The sequence below is a fragment of the Eurosta solidaginis genome, chromosome 4 (genome assembly GCF_040869045.1).
Source record: "Eurosta solidaginis isolate ZX-2024a chromosome 4, ASM4086904v1, whole genome shotgun sequence".
In the NCBI taxonomy this organism is placed as follows: domain Eukaryota; kingdom Metazoa; phylum Arthropoda; class Insecta; order Diptera; family Tephritidae; genus Eurosta; species Eurosta solidaginis.
In genome coordinates this window covers 198,306,462-198,327,166 of record NC_090322.1, presented here as the reverse complement: position 1 = coordinate 198,327,166, position 20,705 = coordinate 198,306,462, and the positions used below count along the sequence as shown (strand labels likewise).

Genomic DNA, 20,705 nt, shown 5'->3' with positions numbered 1-20,705 from the left:
ACACCTACCGGTTGGCTGCAAAAAAAAGGTTGTTTATAATATTCGGCTAAAAATTACATGACCAAAAATAGTTATCATGCAATTGTTAGGTTTTAAAATTTTATATTAATTTAAATTCAGAAAATTGTAATTGATATTAAGGAAATTAAAATTTCACTTCATAATTTCCTATATCAAAGGATTAGTAACCATGAACTGCGAAAGGTGTTGTATTGTAAGAATATGAAAAATATCCTTTATAAATTCAAAAAGATACAATTCAATTTCATAATTTCTATTTTAAAAAAATATTAATGAATGTATTAAAAAATTTAAATAGTGTACATACCTTAGAAATTCTTTGCCCATATGATTTCTTTCCATTATCTGGAAAAAACAATATAAGAGAATATATTAAATAAAGTAATGATTAACTTTAATAGTAAGATAACCTAAATGAGATGACTGGTTAGCAGAACAGAGGAAAAAACCAATCGAAGTGCCATACTAAAATTAGCACTGGAACTTTAGTATCTGAAGAAAACTAGCAAACTCATTTGGTAGCTGACGAAAAGTAGTAATTCCAGCCTAGGGTTGATGCAGTTTCTAGTTTTTAATAAGTAGTTTAGTAATATAATATGATAAATAACAAAAAATAAATGTAAGGCGTGATAAACTGCGAAGAGATCTAAGGCCGAGCTTCTCTTCCAATTTGCGTCGTGCTCCTCTTGATTGTCCCTACAAATTGGCCGGACAGGACCTACATGTTTTATACCGACTCCGAAAGGCATCTGCAAGGCAGATGAGTTTTCACTGAGAACTTTTCATGGCAGAAATACACCCGGAGCGCTTGCCAAACACTACCGAGGGGCGACCCCGCTTAGAAAAATGTTCTTCTAATTGAAAAACCTTATTTCTAAAATTTTGATGTTGCTTTGCCCGGGGTGTGAACCCAGGGCGTACGGTGTGGTAGGCGGAGCACGCTACCATCACACCACGGTGGCCGCCATATATAATGATAACATAGGTTCTTTTTACTATTATAGACAGATTTCAGAAAACTAAAGTTCGTAACTGAAGTATTAAAAAAAAAAAAACCCGTTTTCAAATACGCTTTTGATGTCCCTTCATGTTGATAAGGCAGAAGCGAAAAAGCTCTAGCCACACGTATTTCCCTACTGTTTCTACCATAAATGGTCGCGGAACAGTGAGACTTGAGAGCCATATGGGTGACAAGAGATAATCCTTAGATTTGTTTATATGGAATGGATAACAAACAAATCCCAACCTGTTTAAGAGATATCAGTCACCAGCGTAACCTCTTCCACATCTCAAAATCTTTCTGTTAAACCAAAAATTTCATAATCGGTTTGTTCCCACTCTGCACTCCTATATTAGTTGATGAGTATGAGGTGTAACAACCTCCTAAATAAATCTATCAAATTAGCTATGTAAGTTGCCTGTAATTTGCTTCTACAAAAAGTATAAAAAAAACTTTGGAACATGAAATTTCAGATTATTGGTTTCCCTTTCGAATACTTACATAAATTTCTCAATCCTACTATTCTCTTCCCCTCTCCTTTCTTTCGCTTCTTTTCCCACTACTTTTTCTCTGACATCCGTTATTTCTTCAAAATCTATCCTTATGCCTCACTCCGCTCCTTTAAGTCTTTATATGCCTCTCCCCTTCCTCTAGCCCGCTTCCACCCTATCACTTTTCCTTCTCCTCCCTTCTGGTTCTACATTTGCCTTCCCCTGTCTCTCTTGCATTCCGTATCTCCTTTAAATATCTTACACGCTTACTTTCCCTTCTCCTCTCCTTTCATAATTTCAATTTACCACTTCCCCTACCGCCCTCCCACACTAACCATAAATATGATTTTCATCATATGGGTCAATCTTTCACGCAAGTGTTCCCAATATTAATTTACATAGGCAAAAATGAAACCACATGTTAGAGAATGTTTTATTAAACAGGGGAGGCCCATGGTTCCTTTCCCTCTCTCCCTTTCTCTTTGAAGCGACCAAATGCAACGCCAATTCGCCTTAAATTGCTGCAGGCGTTTTTAGGCCTTATTTACTTTGGGCGCTTTGTCCTGTCTTATTTCAGGCCTTGGAAGGTTTGCGTTTGAAAATACAAACACACACACATTACATGTGGTAAACTGAAGCTATCTCAGCAATAGCGCTTGAGTTTGCTCTCTCGCCAATTGATCGGGAAAAAAGGAAGTTTGTTTCTGAAATTTTATATGGGAGTGTGTGGTTGCTGTACTTAGTACAGTGTACTAAATGAGCAAAAAAAAGAGAGGGTTAGAGCTAAATATATCGTTTGCAGTGTTTTTCCAAGCATAAACGGTTTTGCAAGGCAAGCGGCTAGGTAAAGATTGGCCCTGTTGAAAAAAATGTACAATTTAATTTAACATTTTTTGATAAAAAGTACTATTAAAAAAATAGTCCAATGTAAGTCTAAGACAGACATCCCTGCAAAAATCGTTGGATCATGTGGTCCACTTGTGTCATACTGGAGTGCTTTGCCATTATAATCCACTGTAATGCAGCAATGGACCAACTCATGTTTCTACACGAACATGTTGTAAGCCGATCATTGCTCGTTTTTAACGACTGCAATCACTACACGATGTTTATTGTACTGTGGGTACTCCATGGATTACTCTGATGTAATGCGGAGCTGGAGTATATGGTTCAGTCCTAGGACATCGCAATGTTAATTGGACCGAATTTTTTGTATGAGTTGTGTTTAATTTTGGAGCACTCGGTTGGTCCATAGCGAGTACGTACTCCATACATGCATGCATGGAGTACTCGCGATTTTTGCAGGGTTGGATCATGTGGTCCACTGGAGTACTTACCATTATACTCCACTGTAATGCAGCAATGGACCAACTCATGTTTCTACACGAACATATTGTAAGCCGATCATTGCTCGTTTTTAACGATTGTAATCACTACACGATGTTTATTGGGCTGTGGGTACTCCATGGATTACTCTGATGTTATGCGGAGGTGGATTATATGGTCCAGTCCTAGGACATCGCAATGTTAATTGGACCATATTTTTTGTATGAATTGTGTTTAATTTTGGGCAACTCGGTTGGTCCATAGCGAGTACTCCATACATGCATGCATGGAGTACTCGCGATTTTTGCAGGGATATATCATTTAAAACCTTGAATTTGGAAAATCGATCAAGCGGATCGGCTGTTTTGTTCTAAGCAAGATAAAGTCTCTAATTGTTTTTATACTCAGCTGAGCAGAGCTCACAGAGTATATCAATTTTGTTCGCATAACGGCATGAACTAATCGAGATAGATATAGACTTCTATATATCAAAACGGAATATAACCACGCCCACTTTTTCGATATCGAAAATTTCGAAAAACCGAAAAAGTGCGATAATTCATTACCAAAGGGGGATAAAGCGATGAAACTTGGTAGGTGGGTTGACCTTATGACGCAGAATAGAAAATTAGTAAAATTTTGAACAATGGGCGTGGCACCGCCCACTTTTAAAAGAAGTTAATTTAAAAGTTTTACAAGCTGTAATTTGGCAGCTGAGTAAGTAATGTTTGGTTACACCCGAACTTAGCCTTCCTTACTTCTTTATATAGTAAAGATAGAGATTAACATATCTACCAATAAGAAATGAAACAACAGAAACTTAATATCTAGATTAAAGAAAATTTGGGTTTTTATAACTAGTTTTAGGGCTCTACGGATACAATTATAAAATCAAACATGCTAATTTCTTTTCAATTATATCCGCATACATGCCACATATCGCATACCTACATCGTCCTTTTAACAACCATTACTTTCAACTGCGCACTATTCCCATAGGAAAATTTAAAAACTTCGTTCACGTTCAGGAAATGTGTACATACATATAAACATATGTACATATTTTCCCCAAAAATTAAGGAGCCACAGAGCATATAATAATTAATTAAATTGGAAAACAAACAGCTTGATGTCACTGAAACGTCTTGAAACTCAACTGCCTTTGGGAAATGGGAAAACAAGTCAAGGACATTATAAAGAGGAGGAATGCGACTACCAAATGTTGTGCTAAAGATATACTCTCAAGGGAAGTCAACAGCTAGTGATCAAAACTTCTGCTTCAGAACTAGACCTTAAGTACCAAATAAGTACTAGTTCGATTAAGACTAGATTTTTTTCTAGTTCAAAAATCGACAGTTTTGATTTTCAAATTTCATATTTAACATGCATTTGATAAATGGATGGTCTTTAAAAAAATTCTTGTACTAGCTTTAAGGAGCTTAGATTAAGAGTATGCCTTCATTCCCTACACCTTAAAACCATTCACTCTGACTTCCCACTAGTTCGGAACCATCGCAAAAGGGCATAAAATCTTACTAGAAGCAAAATGTAGAATTTTGGTCCGGTTCGAAAACAACGTAATAGAAACAACAAAAGAACTAGATCTTGACTCAAAATTTTTAAGCTAGTTCCGAACTATCGATATAGTGTCTAGTATCAATAAACCAACTAGTTCTAAAGTGAAAATAGGTATCTAGTTTGGAACTATAGAACAATTTCCACCGCCCAAGACATCGTCATATTAAATTCGCCAGTAAAAAGCATGCTAATGGAGAGGGTGTACTAGAAACAATATGTAGAATTTCGGTCCAGTTCGGAAACAACCCCATTAAGATCAAGGAAAGAACTGGATCTTAAATCTAAATTTTAACCAACTAGTTCTAAAGTGGAAATATGTATCTAGTTTGGAACTACAGAAAAGGTAATGCAGCGGGGACATGGCCATGTTGTATTCGCCAGTTGAAAGCACGTAAAAGAGATAGAAGGCGAACTGGTAGGGGTTCCAAATGGCTAGAAGCGCACCAGTATTGTACTAGATATTTTTTCTACAGGGAAAGTACACACATACCTCCCAGCATGTTTGAATTAAAAAGCATACATGTGTACATATGTACTTATAAATTCGTTTCTGATTTATGGTTTTTTTTTAGAAATTATTAACGGTTTATGGAAAAAAATCTAATAAAATGAAACGTAAAATCTGTGTTTAAACTCAAGTACGCATCAAGAACGAATCCGATACTCAAAAACAGCATTAAAAAGATCTCCTGATAACGTCATTGCTTCTTATTTTTATTGGAGCCGTAATAGGTGAATAAAGTATTTTCTGTTATAAAATATTTTAAATTCACATTTAAGTTATATGGAGACCCGCAATTCTCGCAAATTAGTTTCTTTAAAGTCCCATCTGAGACTTTGGGCTAGGATAGTCTAAACTGGACGTTGATGTCTTACACGTGAAAGTATTTGCAGAGTACAATTATGCCATAATTTGTATCACTACGCTCACAATTTTTTATAATATCTGTAAGAATGATTGATTTTCGAGTACAATTTTTTAAGGTGAAATAATGATAGACAATAGAGTGATAAAATGTATATGAGAAAGCATCAAATGAAAATACGAGTGTATTTTTTGAAATTGAGAATATGGAAATGTAGTAAAATTGTGCAAATATGTGGCGCAGACATATTCTGTAAGGATAATAACAATTGATGTGAAATTTCCTCAGCTCCGGCTGACATACATATGTTCATATCTTGTGGTAAGAAAACATTTCTAAGGAACGAAGTTGCATTCTGGAATGCTCTCTCACAGTTCTCTCCCTGTCGGTCGATTGACCCCGCTCCAGAAATTGGTATCGCACCAACTAAATGAATATACGGGCCTCTTGAAATGACAAATGACGAATTCTAATATTCATTTCAAGCTTTCTCATATTAAGGTGACAATTTCGCATTTACAATTGACTATTCTGATTTGCAGATGACGATTTCGCATTTGCAATGGACTTTTCTTGTTCACAGCCGACTATAACTATTAATAACACTAGTCAACAAGAGAAATTACTTTGAAGTTTAACTATTTAATTTCGATGTATTATGGCCCCCTAAGTACAAAAACACCCAAAATTTAAAATTCTATGGATACGATTTTTTTTTCTTTTTCTAAAATCACGAATTTTCACAGAGGCCATTCCATTTATTTTATCATATGTTGGAAATTACTTATCTAAATTCGTTGAGAGAAACACCAGTGGATTCACCGCAAAATTTTCTTCAAGTCTTGATAAGAAAATTTTTTTATATGATCGACGGTTGTGGAGTTATTCACATGCAAATGTAAAATATTTTTTTTTTTGCAAAATCGAAAATTTTTTTATTTTTCAAAAATTCATAAAAAATCGAAGGTTTTAAAACTTACCATTTTTATCTCACGGTCTTAAAAATGTAAACATTTTAAATAATTGAAACATTATTTCGTGAAAATACATGCATAAATGTTGGTTTTATTGACAATAAAGTGAAAATACCCAATTTAGCGAAAATTTTGCATATCAAGCCTATTATAGTTTTTTACAAACAAATTATTTAGGTATGACATTTTGAGCAACTTGTTCATTTTAAAACTTACTATGCGCATCGCTAGAAATGAGAAAACTCCATAATGACACCAAGGAAATTATTCCCCGTCAATTTTTCTTAAGGCAAAACGCAGATCATAAGAAAAAATGCCTCATACTGTATGGAAAATTTAAGTTGCCAACGCGGGTTTTCGTAAGAAAGAAGTATGGTCATATATTTGTTATCAAATATATACAATTTTTTCCTTGAGGCATTTCTTGCGATGTTCTTAGAATGCTTAAATTATAAAAACAAAAAAATCAAATTATCACTCCGAAACTGTTATACCTACCTGCTGAACATCCAAGCCTGCACAGGCCATTTCCCATAGCATATGAAGTTTTTTTGAAAACCCCTTTTTTTCAAACCCTTTCGCAGGTAGTGGTTAAAAAATTTACAGACTCATTAGATGCCTGCCTTGTATGGTATATTGTCGCCGATTGTGACAAACTTAACGAAAAAAAAAGATACATACTTTTGAAAATCGAAGTGGCCTGCGACTATTTAAAGTAATTCATTTAGTTCATTCAATGTTTTTAACTAGCATTCCTGATCGCGAAAAGTCAAGTTGTCAACAACAGCAAAAAACTACTAATTGGTTAGTGAATTTTAAAAAATTTGTCTGCAAAAATGACCCGAATATATTTTGTTATGTATGTGGTTTTTACACTACAGGAAAAGGGCGGAGAAATTTCACTACAAAATTCATATAAGGATTATTTTAAAACAGATGTTGAGCCAAAATTGGACGCCAAATTCAATTTGTGATAGCTGTATATTCTAAAGAAATGGAAATCCTACCCTCAGTAAGTAAAAATTACATTTATTAATTAGAAATATTTATGATACTCATTTTTCACATAGAAAACATGCAAACTGAAAAACCTATGATGTGGAGAGAAACATGTGATCATGATGCTAACAGTTACTTTTGTTTAAGTAAAAAAAAGGATTTGGAAAACATATGATTTGGTCTTATCCTACGATTTCAGGTGGTGGTTTTACTCTTCCCGTGCTAGATTCAGATGGAGTTCGATGTCCTGAAAATCAACATAATACGTATACTGAAGTTCCTCCATCGCCTATTTCTTCGTCTTCAAAAATCTCCAGCGTATCAGATGCATTTTGCCGCAAGCCTCTGACGAGCATGGAGAACGATTTCACCAACAACTTAAGTCAATGGAGGAGCGTTATCAAGGATGATGGGGGATTATAATTGGTTTCTTATACGAGAATCAAATTCAGAAAATTACAGTAGACAAGCAAAAAGTAGAAACTATTTTTAAATATTTCAAGTACTAAATTTTGTAGAATTTCTTTAATAAAGGTATCTTAAACAGCTAAATAAACAAAAATATTAAAAATACGTATTTTCACTTCATTCACTTAATTGTTAATAATATTACCGTTTATCCATGGATTTTCATGAAATAAAGCTTGTCTTATTTGGAATGTTCACAGTTTTACGATCATCTGATAAAAGTTGTAAGTTTTTGTCTCTTTCAATTTTTTACGAATTAAAGAAGAAAAAAAAAATGGAAATTTTTAATACAAAAAATTATTTTTTTATAATAAGATGCAAATAACTCTGAAACCAATAAGTATTTAAAAAAAAGGTATTTAAACAATTTTAAGGTAATTTCATTTGCTATTATATACTGCTCTCCAACAAAACCGGACAACCCGTTCCAGAGATATGATAAAATAATGGATCTCCCTTTTCAAAAAGGCAAATTTTAGAAAACAAATAAAAAAAAAAAACGTATCCATAGAATTTTAAATTTCGACCATTTTTATAATTAGGGGACTATAGCAAATAAAAAAGAAAAAATAGTGGTGATCCAGGGTAATGCAGAAAGTTTAATTTTGTGGAGCAGTGTAATTGACGCTTTCTAAATTTAATTTGACAGTTTTTTTTAAATAACCTATCTCCTTTCGAGGTGTCCCTTCGCAATTGGCCATTCTCACTTCTTCCGCTTTCACATTTAGAATCGACTATTATCATTTACAACTGACACTATCAATTGAAATTGAAGTTTTCGAATTTTTCTTTGACGCTTTCTAGTTTACAAACTGCTCCCCTCTTTTCGAAGTAACGCTTTCGCATTAAAAATTGAATATTCTCACTTTCAAATTATGCGAGATCTACATTTGACGGTTTGTAATTTACAATGAGAAATTGTTTAATTCAATTGCTTTTTTTATTTTCAAGTAACACTTTTTCATTTACAACTAAAAATAGGGTAGTTCGATTTTCTCTATATGTATTGGAAGAAAAATAGTTTCGCACTAAAGATTTATCGAGTGCCACCTAACTAATGCCAACAGGATGCATAGCGGGATAATGGGCAGCCACAATTGTACTAACAGCACTAAGATCTGAGCGATTCAGGTTAATTTCTCAATCAAATGCTACAATTATTTTCGAACAAGCCGTGAATTAACCAGTTGAAAACGCGTTATTATTGTCTGCAAAGGGTGGTAATAACCCTTACATAGGACATACCAATATTGTCAGTTGAAATCATTGCGTTAATAGAACTAGTACCGCCTCTTAATGCAGTAGTTCTTTGCTAGTTCGAAACTAGTGCGATTTGCTGCAGAGTAATCAAGTACTTTGTGTGCCGCTTAATATGCAAATATAAAATTTGAATGCGAACATAATTTAATAATTTGAAAATTAACACATTAAACACACCATATTTGACATTTTCAAGTGCTATACACATAATATATAAATATATTTAAAATAGAGTAATAACAATAAAAAAAAATTGTGTCGTGGTTCATTAAAATTAAAATAAATTAAAATTTATTGTGAGCTTAACAAGCGACGCAAACAAGCAGATAAACAGTAATAATGGAATGACTACATCAACAACAATAGTAGCAGGTAAAGCTAAATAAAATGTGTCACATTCCAACAAAAACCAGGGCTCTGATATATTCGTAAGTCACTGAAAAAAGCTACTTCGGTTACTTACTATGAGAAACTTCTAATAATAACTTGGGACATGTTATATATGAGGAGTTCCATATCAAATCGCAGCAAGTGCACATACAAATTTTCTCCGGATCATATTCTCTTTTACAATAACTTCAAGGTAGCAAGGGAAAAGTTAAAAGAACATTGGTTTTGTATACTAAAAAATTTACAACAAAATTTACAAACTAAAACATTATATTTTTTGTATACATACATAATTTCGATTTTTTCGAAACTGTTCGGTTGTAATTATTGCGTTTTGGTATGGAGCTCCTCATATGTATAACTTTCAGGACTACCTTAATTTTTTTTAACGTCCTAATTCCAAACATATTAAATTAGATCAATGTAATAAGAATATTGGTAATATCGTTTCAGATCCAAGCAATTTTGGAAAAGTGGTTACTCCGAGACTGTTGTTGTTGTTGTTGTAGCAGTGCTTCGCCCCACCTAACAGCTGCGACCGAACAGATGTCTGTTGGGATGCCCAGGTTTCTGGGTATTCAACAGGAACTGTTTGGTTAGCATCTCATTTCTCTCCCTGATGGGGAGTATTCTCGCCTCATTATGTAGATGGTGTTCTGGGGACATACTCCGAGACTATTCCGTGATTATTCGGCACAATTTGAAAATTCTTCATATTTCTTGATTTTACTCAAGGTTTATATCGAATCTAATTTAGTATTATTTTAGAGTGTTTTTATCGAATTTTGCATAATACTTATTTCACGACCAGAATATCAATTGTTCATGCGATTAGTAGTGGAGACTTTCTGCCATACAAGGAAATGGACATTTCAATCCCGTTGTCTAGAAAATATTGTAATGACATGCCTTAAACAAGTGATTCGGCTAGTAAAGATTTCGATTGTTACTTTTCGATTGTTACGTTTCGCCGAAATTCTCCCATAGCGTTATTACGGCAATTGTCATCCCCATAATATGCTATGGGGTTCTTTTTTGATGCACATCCACAAACAAAAGTACGTATACCAAAATACTAGATAAGCATAAGGCTAGCCCCAAAAATTCCCCCGAAAACAGCATTGCATATCATTATAAACATTCGCCACCAGACTTAATGACCAAAAGTATAGCGCTAGCAACTGCAGCAAGGTTTGAGGCCTCGGAGCAGCTTGAGTGTAGGTTTTATGGCCATAGCAGTAAAGCGTATACATAGAGTAGGCTGAGGGTTCCATGTCTGAGTTTCGGAGGATATCTGGGGGCCACAATAGAGTCGGAGGGTTGGCGGAAGTGTGCGAAAATGGCAGAAAATACTGTGGCGAATGTTAAAAATTCGATACATCACTAAGCTGCCAGTAAATAAAGGCACAACATCAAAGCAAGCCACACATATATGTGAACATCAAATCTAAAAGCGAAGAGAATATTTCATATACAACATGTAGCAGCAGCTAAGAGAGAAGAAGAAAGAGAAACAGTGACACATCATCTATTCATTAGCGAAGATGACATTACCCACACGTATGCATTGCTAAATAAGCAACTATGAGATACAACTGTTCGAGAAGACTGCTCGTGAAAAGTCTAGATCATAGGATAAATAGGCGAACGAGGTAAGTTAGAGTATAAAAGCAGCACAAGCTGAGGAATAATCAGTCAGTGTGATTTTAAGACACTATAAGTAAAGTCCGCGGCACAATTAGCTCGAGCAATGGTTTTTTGTTTGAACCTTTCGCAGGCTCTGAGAAAATGAGTATAATAAAAAAAACTAAGCAATTCTGGTTCTTGTGGTCACGACCGTATTTCTAATAAGTTCCTTAAAAATGTAGCCCTTAATCTATTGGAAGTTTTGAAGAATCTATTTATTTCTAATATATATTAATTCAATTTTGGATATGCCTTTCGTGGGAAAGGTCACTGCATTTGCAGATGATCTTGCTATAGCCTATGGCTCGTCGAATACTTTGGATCTGGCAGCCAACACATACCACGATGTACATGTTTTAAGATCCTGGTTTGCTAAACACAAGCTCCTGGTCAGTAATAAAACCAAACTTATGTTTTTTAGTTTTAATGCAAGAAAATATGCAGATGTAAATATTCTTGTTCATTCCGCGATTTGTGAACGCTTTGCACTTCACGAGCACTTGTGTAAGAAGTTCCTGTCCGGTACGTTTGATCGGCTTGCTACTTGTAGCAGCAATTGACACTGTTGAGAACTTCGAATACCTAGGAGTAACTGTCGACCAGAATATGAATTGGGGCTGTCAGATATCCCGTCTTAAACAATATCTCCAATCTCCTTTACGCTGTTTTTATCATCTAAGAAGTTGATTTTCTAACTCTACTCTTAAATCGGTCTATTATGCTTTATTTAATTCTAAATTAATGTATGGAATCAGATGCGGGGAGGCGCTACCCTGAACAAAATTCAACCTATACTTGTTTTGCAAAAATGTGTTATAAGAAAATTATCTAATGCTAATCGATTGCATCCCTTAAGAGAGCTTTTTAGAAGTCTAGCGATTCTTCATTATTATTTTATTTTAAAGTTTTAAAATTTTTTTTTCATAAGGAAAAACTCACATCCTGCTGCAGTTGTACCTTCCTCGTGAACCACACACTCTAGCAAGTTTATATGATAGTATCTAGAAAACTGTTTAATGCACTACCTGCCGAAATTCGTGCCTTACGAAATTTATAACAATTCATGAAAAACGTGAAGTCCTTTATTTGGGCCTTTCGCAAGTCATAAACAGTTTTTAATTAACTAATTTTGTCTTATACTCATTGCTTTCCTTTGTATTACCTTTATCTTTACAAAAGCTCTATTAAATGCGTAAGTTACATAAATAGATTTAATTATACCTATTTTCAACACATAATTAATTTTTAACTTCAATATTTAACAGTCCACCCCACTGTATATCCAATAAAGCTGACATTTGACACTATGTTAAGTATAACATATAAAATGTCTTATCTTTTCAAATATCTGGATGTACATATCTATAAGTTGTAAGATTTTATGTTTAAACTTTGAGTTGCTTAGTTTGTAATATTGCGAAACTTGTACATAAATAGATGTAAGTAAAATGCTCAATAGAAATGAAAAATGAAAGAATAAACTGATTGTAAAGTACAAAAAAAAAACATTATGCTATACTGTTTATTCGAGTTATTTACTCGACAGTTCAGCGACTAGAACTATAACGGAAGGTATAGAATAACTAAAGATTCTTTAAATTCGTTACAATTTACGAGTATACCGATGTTTCCAAATAACGGAAGGTGTCGGTAATAAATGGATAGAAGCCAATGAAAAAGCCGATGGGTTGGTAAAGAAGGGTGCAACACTCTATAAATCGATGGTAGCCCCGCCAATCCATTTTAGAGAAATCAAAAGGGGACAGGAGTTGCATATGACCTATTAAGCAGGACCTACGATGTTAGACTCACGAAATTGCTGATATCTCTAAAGAGAGAATACTTCACTTCAGACTCACTATGGGTATATTTACTGGACACTGTCTTCTGGCGTCACATGTTTATAAGTTAGGCCTCGTCAGTAACAGCAGATGTGGGAAATGCGAGTTACAGGAAGAAACGATTAAGCTCCAAAGCTCCAGCTACAAGGGGCAGCAGAGTTAACAGATCTTGAGGCGGCTATTACGCTAGTTACTAGAAAAGGATGTAGTTACTTTATAACGTAAGTCCTGGTACCTAATTGCGGATTTCCGTATAATTGTCAAACAAATTTTCATAACACTATGGACACATTCAGTCTATGTGACGTCTTTATTGACTGGCCAGTTCAACCTAACCTAACCAGTTTTCAAACAAGTTTGTTCTCATCCCTTGGTATATGTATTATAATTGTGGAATTGCATATTGTGTCTTATCGCTATTGTCTATGACTTAGAACAAGAAGCAGTTAAAGAGTGGCTTTGAATGGGTGATGGAAATTCCGGTGGAATCACTTAGCAACCGACCGTCTTTATCCATAAGACTGACAGCGGTTTAAGCTGAGCCTCGTACTTTACCAAGGTATATTGTACTGTGTACCCAATGCAATATATTTTACAATACGCAGAACCAGGACTTGCTACGATACAGATAGAGTATTTCGTCTTTCATTTATAAGTTTAGATTCAACTTTTCCACTCGAAGTTTTATTATCTGTTCTTAATTTGCCGGAACCGGATTATCGTTATTATTGGCGAGGAAAAGCCTAAAGATTGGATGATTTAATTTTCACAACTTACTGCAGTACGGTTAAAAAGCCAATTAGGCTGTGATCATGGTGGGTGATCATCTACGTTCATAGAAGTAGATAAATCTTTCAATTGGTTACTAGTTATTTTGGAACTTTGACCAAAACCGAATAAATCATATATATCAAAAGCCAAAAACACTTTTATAAACATTCTCCTACGTACATAATTATTTATGTGTAAAATTTTATTTATTATAGATTTATGCTAATTGTATGAATGCATGGGCGCGTGCTGCGCTGAGCTAAGCGACCGCCGTGCACAAAAACAACAAATTTATTGAAAAAGCGACATATATATGTACATATGTGAACACGTTTCACTCTTTAAACCGGATGATTGTGCAGAACCACACGGCAATCCTAGCAACCCTTATTAAAAAATCATTAATTCCTGGGGCAGCTGTGCATTTCAGCTTAGCTGACTGTTGACATTTGTTGCTGAAAATTTTTCAATTAGTCGTACATATATGTCACCGAATTACACTTGGATGCATTTTCAAATATATACATACATGAGTATTCCACTTTTCTAAATGAGGGTCAAAAGTTGTAATCCTGTGATGCCCTGTACCACAGCTCATTAACGCTTATCTTCAATAAATGTGAGCTTTCTAATTCGCCGAACCACTTAGCTAAATAATCAAATCACTCTTTTAATTTATGTAAATTACAGTTTTTATTAAAAGCGCCCATTAATGGATGTCTAAGTGTGAGTGGATTTTTTTAATATAAAATTAAAATGTCATGAAATTTAAATGTGATTTTCTTAATGCGAAAAAAACGGACGAAAGTCATAGTGATACAATTTGCGCACGGTATGAGGGAATGCTTTTAGATACTAAGATAATGTTCAGTGAGTGTAAATAAACCAAATCACAACAAAAGGTGTTCGAAAAAGTTAGGTTAGGTTAGGTGGTCGTTGCTCAACTGGGGAGAAGCAGTGGTATACTTCTGGACAAAGTAAACATGGACCTTCGGAACTTCCTCCACATTAGAAAAGCTCTCCATTTAAGCTTGCCAGTAAAGCTTGACAGGAATCCGGTCGAGTTTGAGCTCTCCTGTTCTCATTCAGCTTGAATTGGCTACATATTTAACATTGAATATCATACCAAGCGTTCGTAACACGGTTTACAGCTTTTAACCGTACCAAAACTCTATAGAAGACGCTTAACATCCATATCGCACAGCCAGTGCGGAATACACGGAGAGAGTCCTCAGCGATTTCTATTGGCGCAGTAAAACTAGGCAGCTGAGACTGTACAGCTCTTTATTAAGCGTCTGTAATGCCAAAAAAATAAATACTTCGGCGGAGTTTACGGCTGAGCTTCCTTTTCAATTTCCTTTGTGCTCCTTTTTAATTTTTCCTACAAATTGGCGGATCGTGTCCTACATGTTTTATGCCGATTCCGAATGGCAGCTGCTATGAATTTTCACTGAGAAGCTTCTGTAGCAAAAATACAAAGTGTTTGTCAAAGCACTGCATACTTGTTTTTAATTGAAAGACTTCTTTCTTAATTAATGATTTTGCTTTGCTCGGGACTTGAAGCCAGGAACTTTGGTGGGAGAGACAGAGCACGCTACCATTTAAGCACGACGATCCCGCAGGTAGTTAGAAACCTTCCGGAAGATTGTCAGGTCGACAACATACAGCAACACTTCACAGCCACTCAGAGGAGGGGAAACAGGGCACCCTCCTGCTGTGTGTCCGTTCCTACACTTCTGTTTGTCACTCTGGTGTAGACAGTAATTTAGGCGCGTCGCCATATCCACTGTTGACCGATGGGTACATATAAACGCCGTAAGATGAGATATTGGGCTTAAACTCACAGTTAAGTAACCTTGAAAAGGCCTACGAACTTAATCACTACGCTCACGGAATGTACTGCTCATTGATCTCGCATACATTTTATGCAGTGTCATCTCTAACAGTAAGTGCGAGGCGTAAGGGTTTGATTATAAGAGCTCTTTTAAGTTAGGAACCACCTTTAGCCATTTGAAAGCATTCAAATTATGCAATCTTAACAATTAGCCTTGTTGTGCCGCCCTGAATTTTCGTAAAACAAACCGCTCGTCTCGCATCATCCATATTTTCACCTTGTGGAATAGATCATTAACGGCGGTAAATTAGCGCCGCATGTACTGTTTCATCACACAAAGCAAATTGACAGACTATTACTATCTCCGTCATCTTTTTGCTTTTCGTGTTTCGAAAAGTAAGAGTTCAACCTGTCCAAGAATACGCAGAGTACATGCTACTATCTGTGATTTTAGCGTTCTTCCTATGGGGTACTTGGCTCTGATAATGGAACTCTCTGGCCGTGACTCCGTGAATCTTATTATTTTGATCACATGCAGTTGTCAGCTTGGTTGATCAGGATTTCAACATTTCATCAAAAACGGCCTGTTCAGCATATAAATAGCTGCCTCATCGTTACACCCAGCAAAGTTCCTTTAACCTTCTTCCACCGTCTCATGGATATATGCATTAGACTGGGTCGATTTATTAACCGATATCGCGCCATCGATTTTTCGATAGGATTTGGTCTCAGAAAAAAAAGTTCCACTACGCATACCCAAAAAAATAATTTTCGAGCCTGCGAAACAAATGGCGGAAGGGCCAATTTTCCGACCAAAGCACTCCCCAAAACCCAAAACAATATTTTTTTTTCCAAAAAACTGGTACCGCCAATGTTTTTACAACAGTTTTTTGAAACAAAAAAAATATTTTTTGGATTTTGAGGAGTGTTTTGGTCGAAAAATTGACCCTTTCGCCGTTTTTTTCGCAGGCTCGAAAATTATTTTTTTGGGTATGCGTAGTGGAACTTTTTTTCCTGAGCCCAAATCCTATAGAAATTCGATGGCGCGATATCGATCGGTTAAATTTCGTCCATACAAATCGACCCAGTTTAATATGCATACTGCGCGGAGCCTGAGAATTTATCCATTCCGGGCTCCAAATGATAAATAAATCTTACAGTGCTGCGATACGGCTTCCTTTTTCCCTTTAAATTTACCGCTCTCTCATCGAACTCAACGACGTTACGCTTCCCTTGTTTTCAAGGCACACTATGGGGGGAGAGCTGTAACTCCTTGAAGTGGTCATGGGAAACTATAAGTGGCCGGTGATTGGTGGATCAGAGGGTTGATTTGCGTAGGATCAATGGACAACGTCCAGCTGCCGGTAGAATCGGTGCATAGGCGGCGAAACACGGGTGGAATCGGTGAGCGGCGGCACACTTTCAAGTTGACTTAGTATCTTATAAACCTGTTCAGAGTGTTACGATGGTTGAACATGTCTTGTGGAAGCCGATGGATAGGATTGGTGAATCGTTTTGCAAGCAAATGAAGGTTCGTGAAACCGATGTACAGAAAGCTCCAGGCGTCGGACTGATATATTGGTGCGAATATACTCAGCAAATTTATACGGTGGCGTGGCCCAATTGGTACGGAGGCGGTGGAAGCACCAGTGTTGGGGAGAAGAAGGTGCCAGGAAATAGTTTCGGGCACGTCAAAAAGTAGTAGGAGATCAGCGTCACCTAAGGGAATTACATATGATCACGTCGTTTCTACCTAAGTATAAACAACTTGACAATCTTGCGCACTCGTGGTTAGGCGCCTGTTACGCGAATGAAGTTCTTGCAAGTGGTCATTTGCAAACGATTTGTGTATTCTCGGTGGCTTGCTAATCGCTGTTACAATGTATGTAGTGACGACGATATATGTAAATGCGGGGTTGTGATCCTACTGGAAGCGGCATCACAAGGTTGCTCAACCATATGCAAAACCCATAGAAATGTTGATATACTATTAAAACGCTATCCTAGCAGGCTTCATTTTTATTTTTTTGTTCTCGAAATCCAAAATAAATCCTCTGGCGTATAAGTCTCGTACTCAGTCAGCCCTTGTTATGTGCATTTCCTTAGTATAATTTTCACCCTTGTAAGCCGATATCACAATCTACTATTAATTAAAAAGCCTGTATGGGAATATTTATAAACACGCCCATTTATTTATACGAATAATTAAACATTTTTCTCACTCAATCATTTAATACATACAACTTTTTTTTTCTTTTTTTGTATAACAATTAGTAGAAAATGTTTTTGTACAAACCTACAATTGAATGCATAACGACCTTGCGCCGCATTTCTCTATGTTTAGTAAATTGTCAGGTCACTAGGCGTTAAAAAAGCAACAATAAAAGCAAAACATACATAGTTATACGATATAATGAAAGGTGATAGCTAACGACTATTTATCGTTTGTAGAACAACTGACAATTGTCGACCAGAGCTCATCACTTATGGTGTGAGACTTACAGACAAACATAAAGAAAGACAGACAAATGACATGATGGCTTGGGGGTGGATAGGCAATTCGCAACGGGCCAATTAAATAATTGACAATAAAACATTGTGAAAAACAATGAACACGCAAACATTAAATTCTTTATAAAAAATTTACAAAGTCACCTACATACATATTTACATTAAACCGATTTATTTGAAAAAAAAGTCTTAAATTTTTGTTGTTTTGACTAAACATACATATTTGAAAGGATCCCACAAAGTCCCTCGAGAATTTTATAAAAAAAACATCAATGTTTACATTAAATTCTTTCTAGGAAACTCATAATTACTTTCGGATTTTAGGTTCAAAATTGAGCATTTCCTTTCATCTTTGCAGGCCGTCGTTTATAACCGATTTTTAATTTTTTTTGTTTGTTTATACATATATATTTTTTGCTAGCGTAATCCAAAGAAATGTAAATTTTTTTTGTAAAATCGCTCTCCAGTTTCTGCTAATAAATATTTCATTGCGGGTATAAGCCAAAACTCAAGTGTTCTCGCAGATGGCTTCATTTCCTCAGGTGGTTGTGGCACTACGTAACTAATATACTCAGCATTATATCGACTGAGGGTCACGATGCAATAGCTGTGTTGCTTTTTTTACATGTATATACATATGCACTTAAACTTTATATGGACTGCTAAGCGTGTAACTTTATCTAAACTTATGAAATTGTTACGCAGAAAATTAGTACTGCTAAATTTAAGTATGCATTATACTTAGTTGCAACTCAAATGTGTCGCCCCATCTCATCTCTACACTATTCTCCACTTTTAGTACCGAAAAGTATGTGAGTTCACTAATTCATCGCAACCGATTCAGCTATAGGTTATACACTATGCGCAACAATAGATGCGCGTCTCCGCTATTCAGAACAACCCCTTTTGTAGCCAGTTATTTATCACTGCCAATAGTCTTCAATAATTGCCGCTAAATGGGTCTCCTAAACATTATCTAAGTGATGATAAGCGGTTTTTAGACATCACCAATGGCATAGCAGCCATATTGATTTGTTTTTGAGAAAAAACTAGTACCACTGAGGTCATCGATTTGTGTTTGTTGTAAATGTATATACACGTGTTTGGTCCAGTTTTCCGCTTGTTTATAACTGTATTTCTGCATTCGTTTGTTTAAATTTCAGCATGCTAAGATAATGGCTTAGTGCCAAATCTTTGGCTTTTTGACTCATGATTGAGGGTGTATGCTCTCAACTATTTACTGCCATCTCAAGTGCTCCAAGGGAATATATAACCGCTTCATTTTTACACTCCGCTGAGCAGAGCTCATAGAGTATACCAGTTTTGTTCGCATAACGGTACCCCGTAACGGCATAAACTAATCGAGATAGATATAGACTTCTATATATCAAAATGATCTGGGCGGAAAAAGAAATTTATTTAGCCATGTCCGTCCGTCCAACCGTCCGTCTGTCCGTAAACACGATAACTTCAGCAAACTTTGAACTATCTTAATGAAATTTGGTATGTAAGTTCCTGGGCACTCATCTCAGATCGCTATTTAAAATGAACGAAATCGGGCTATAACCACACCCACTTTTTCGATATCGAAAGTTTTGAAAAACCGAAGAAGTGCGATAATTCATTACCAAAGACGGATAAAGCGATGAAGCTTGGTAGGTGGGTTGACCTTATGACGCAGAATAGAAAATTAGTAAAATTTTTGACAATGGGCGTGGCACCGCCCACTTTTAAAAAAAGGTAATTTAAAAGTTTTGCAAGCTGTAATTTGGCAGTCGTTGAAGATAACAAGATGAAATTTGGCAGGAACATTACTCCTATTACTATATGCTTTTTAAATAAAAAATCGGATGACGAACACGCCCACTTTTAAAAAAAATTTTAGTGACAAATTCTAACAAAAAATTTAATATCAGTATATAAGTAACTTATGTCGGCAAATTCAACTCCAGTAATGATGTGATGCAACAAAATACAAAAATAAAAGAAAATTTCAAAATGGCGTGGATCCTCACTTTTTCGTTTAATTTGTCTAGGATACTTTTAATGCCATCAGTCGAACAAAAATTTACCAAACCTTGTGTAATTTGGTAAGGGCATAGCTTCTATGACGATAACTGTTTTCTGTGAAAATGGGCGAAATCGGTTTAAGCCATGCCCAGTTTTTATGCACAGTCGACTGTCTGTTCTTCTGCTCGGCCGTTAACACGATAACTTGAGCAAAAACCGATATATCTTTACTAAACTTAGTTCACGTACTTATCTGAACACACTTTATCCTGGTATAAAAAATGGGCGAAATCCCATTTTTCGATATCGAAAATTTCGAAAAATGAAAAAAAATGCCATAATTCTATACCAAATACGAAAAAAGGGATGAAACATGGTAATTGGATTGGCTTTTTGTCGCAAAATATAACTTTAGAAAAAACTTTGTAAAATGGGTGTGACACCTACTATATTAAGTAGATCAAAATGAAAAAGTTCTGCAGAGCGAAATCAAAAGCCCTTGGACTCATGGCAGGAATACTGTTGTGGTATTACATATATAAATAAGTTAGCGGTACCCGACAGATGATGTTTTGGGTCACCCTGGTCCACATTTTGGTACATATCTCGAAAACGACTTCACATATACAACTAAGGGCCACTCCCTTTTAAAGTCCTCATTAATACCTTTAATTTCATA

At 35.6% G+C, this 20,705-nt stretch overlaps 1 protein-coding gene across 8 annotated transcripts in view; it reads right to left on the bottom strand.

The window, feature by feature from the left end:
* Positions 1–20,705, bottom strand: part of kek5 (kekkon 5) — a 780,906-nt gene that overhangs the window by 509,825 nt on the left and 250,376 nt on the right. For all 8 annotated transcript variants that reach the window (XR_010953108.1, XM_067784518.1, XM_067784512.1 and 5 more), the window contains one exon: positions 329–366. The gene's annotated coding sequence lies outside the window, so the exon portion shown is untranslated. The remainder of the gene's footprint in view (positions 1–328; positions 367–20,705) is intronic.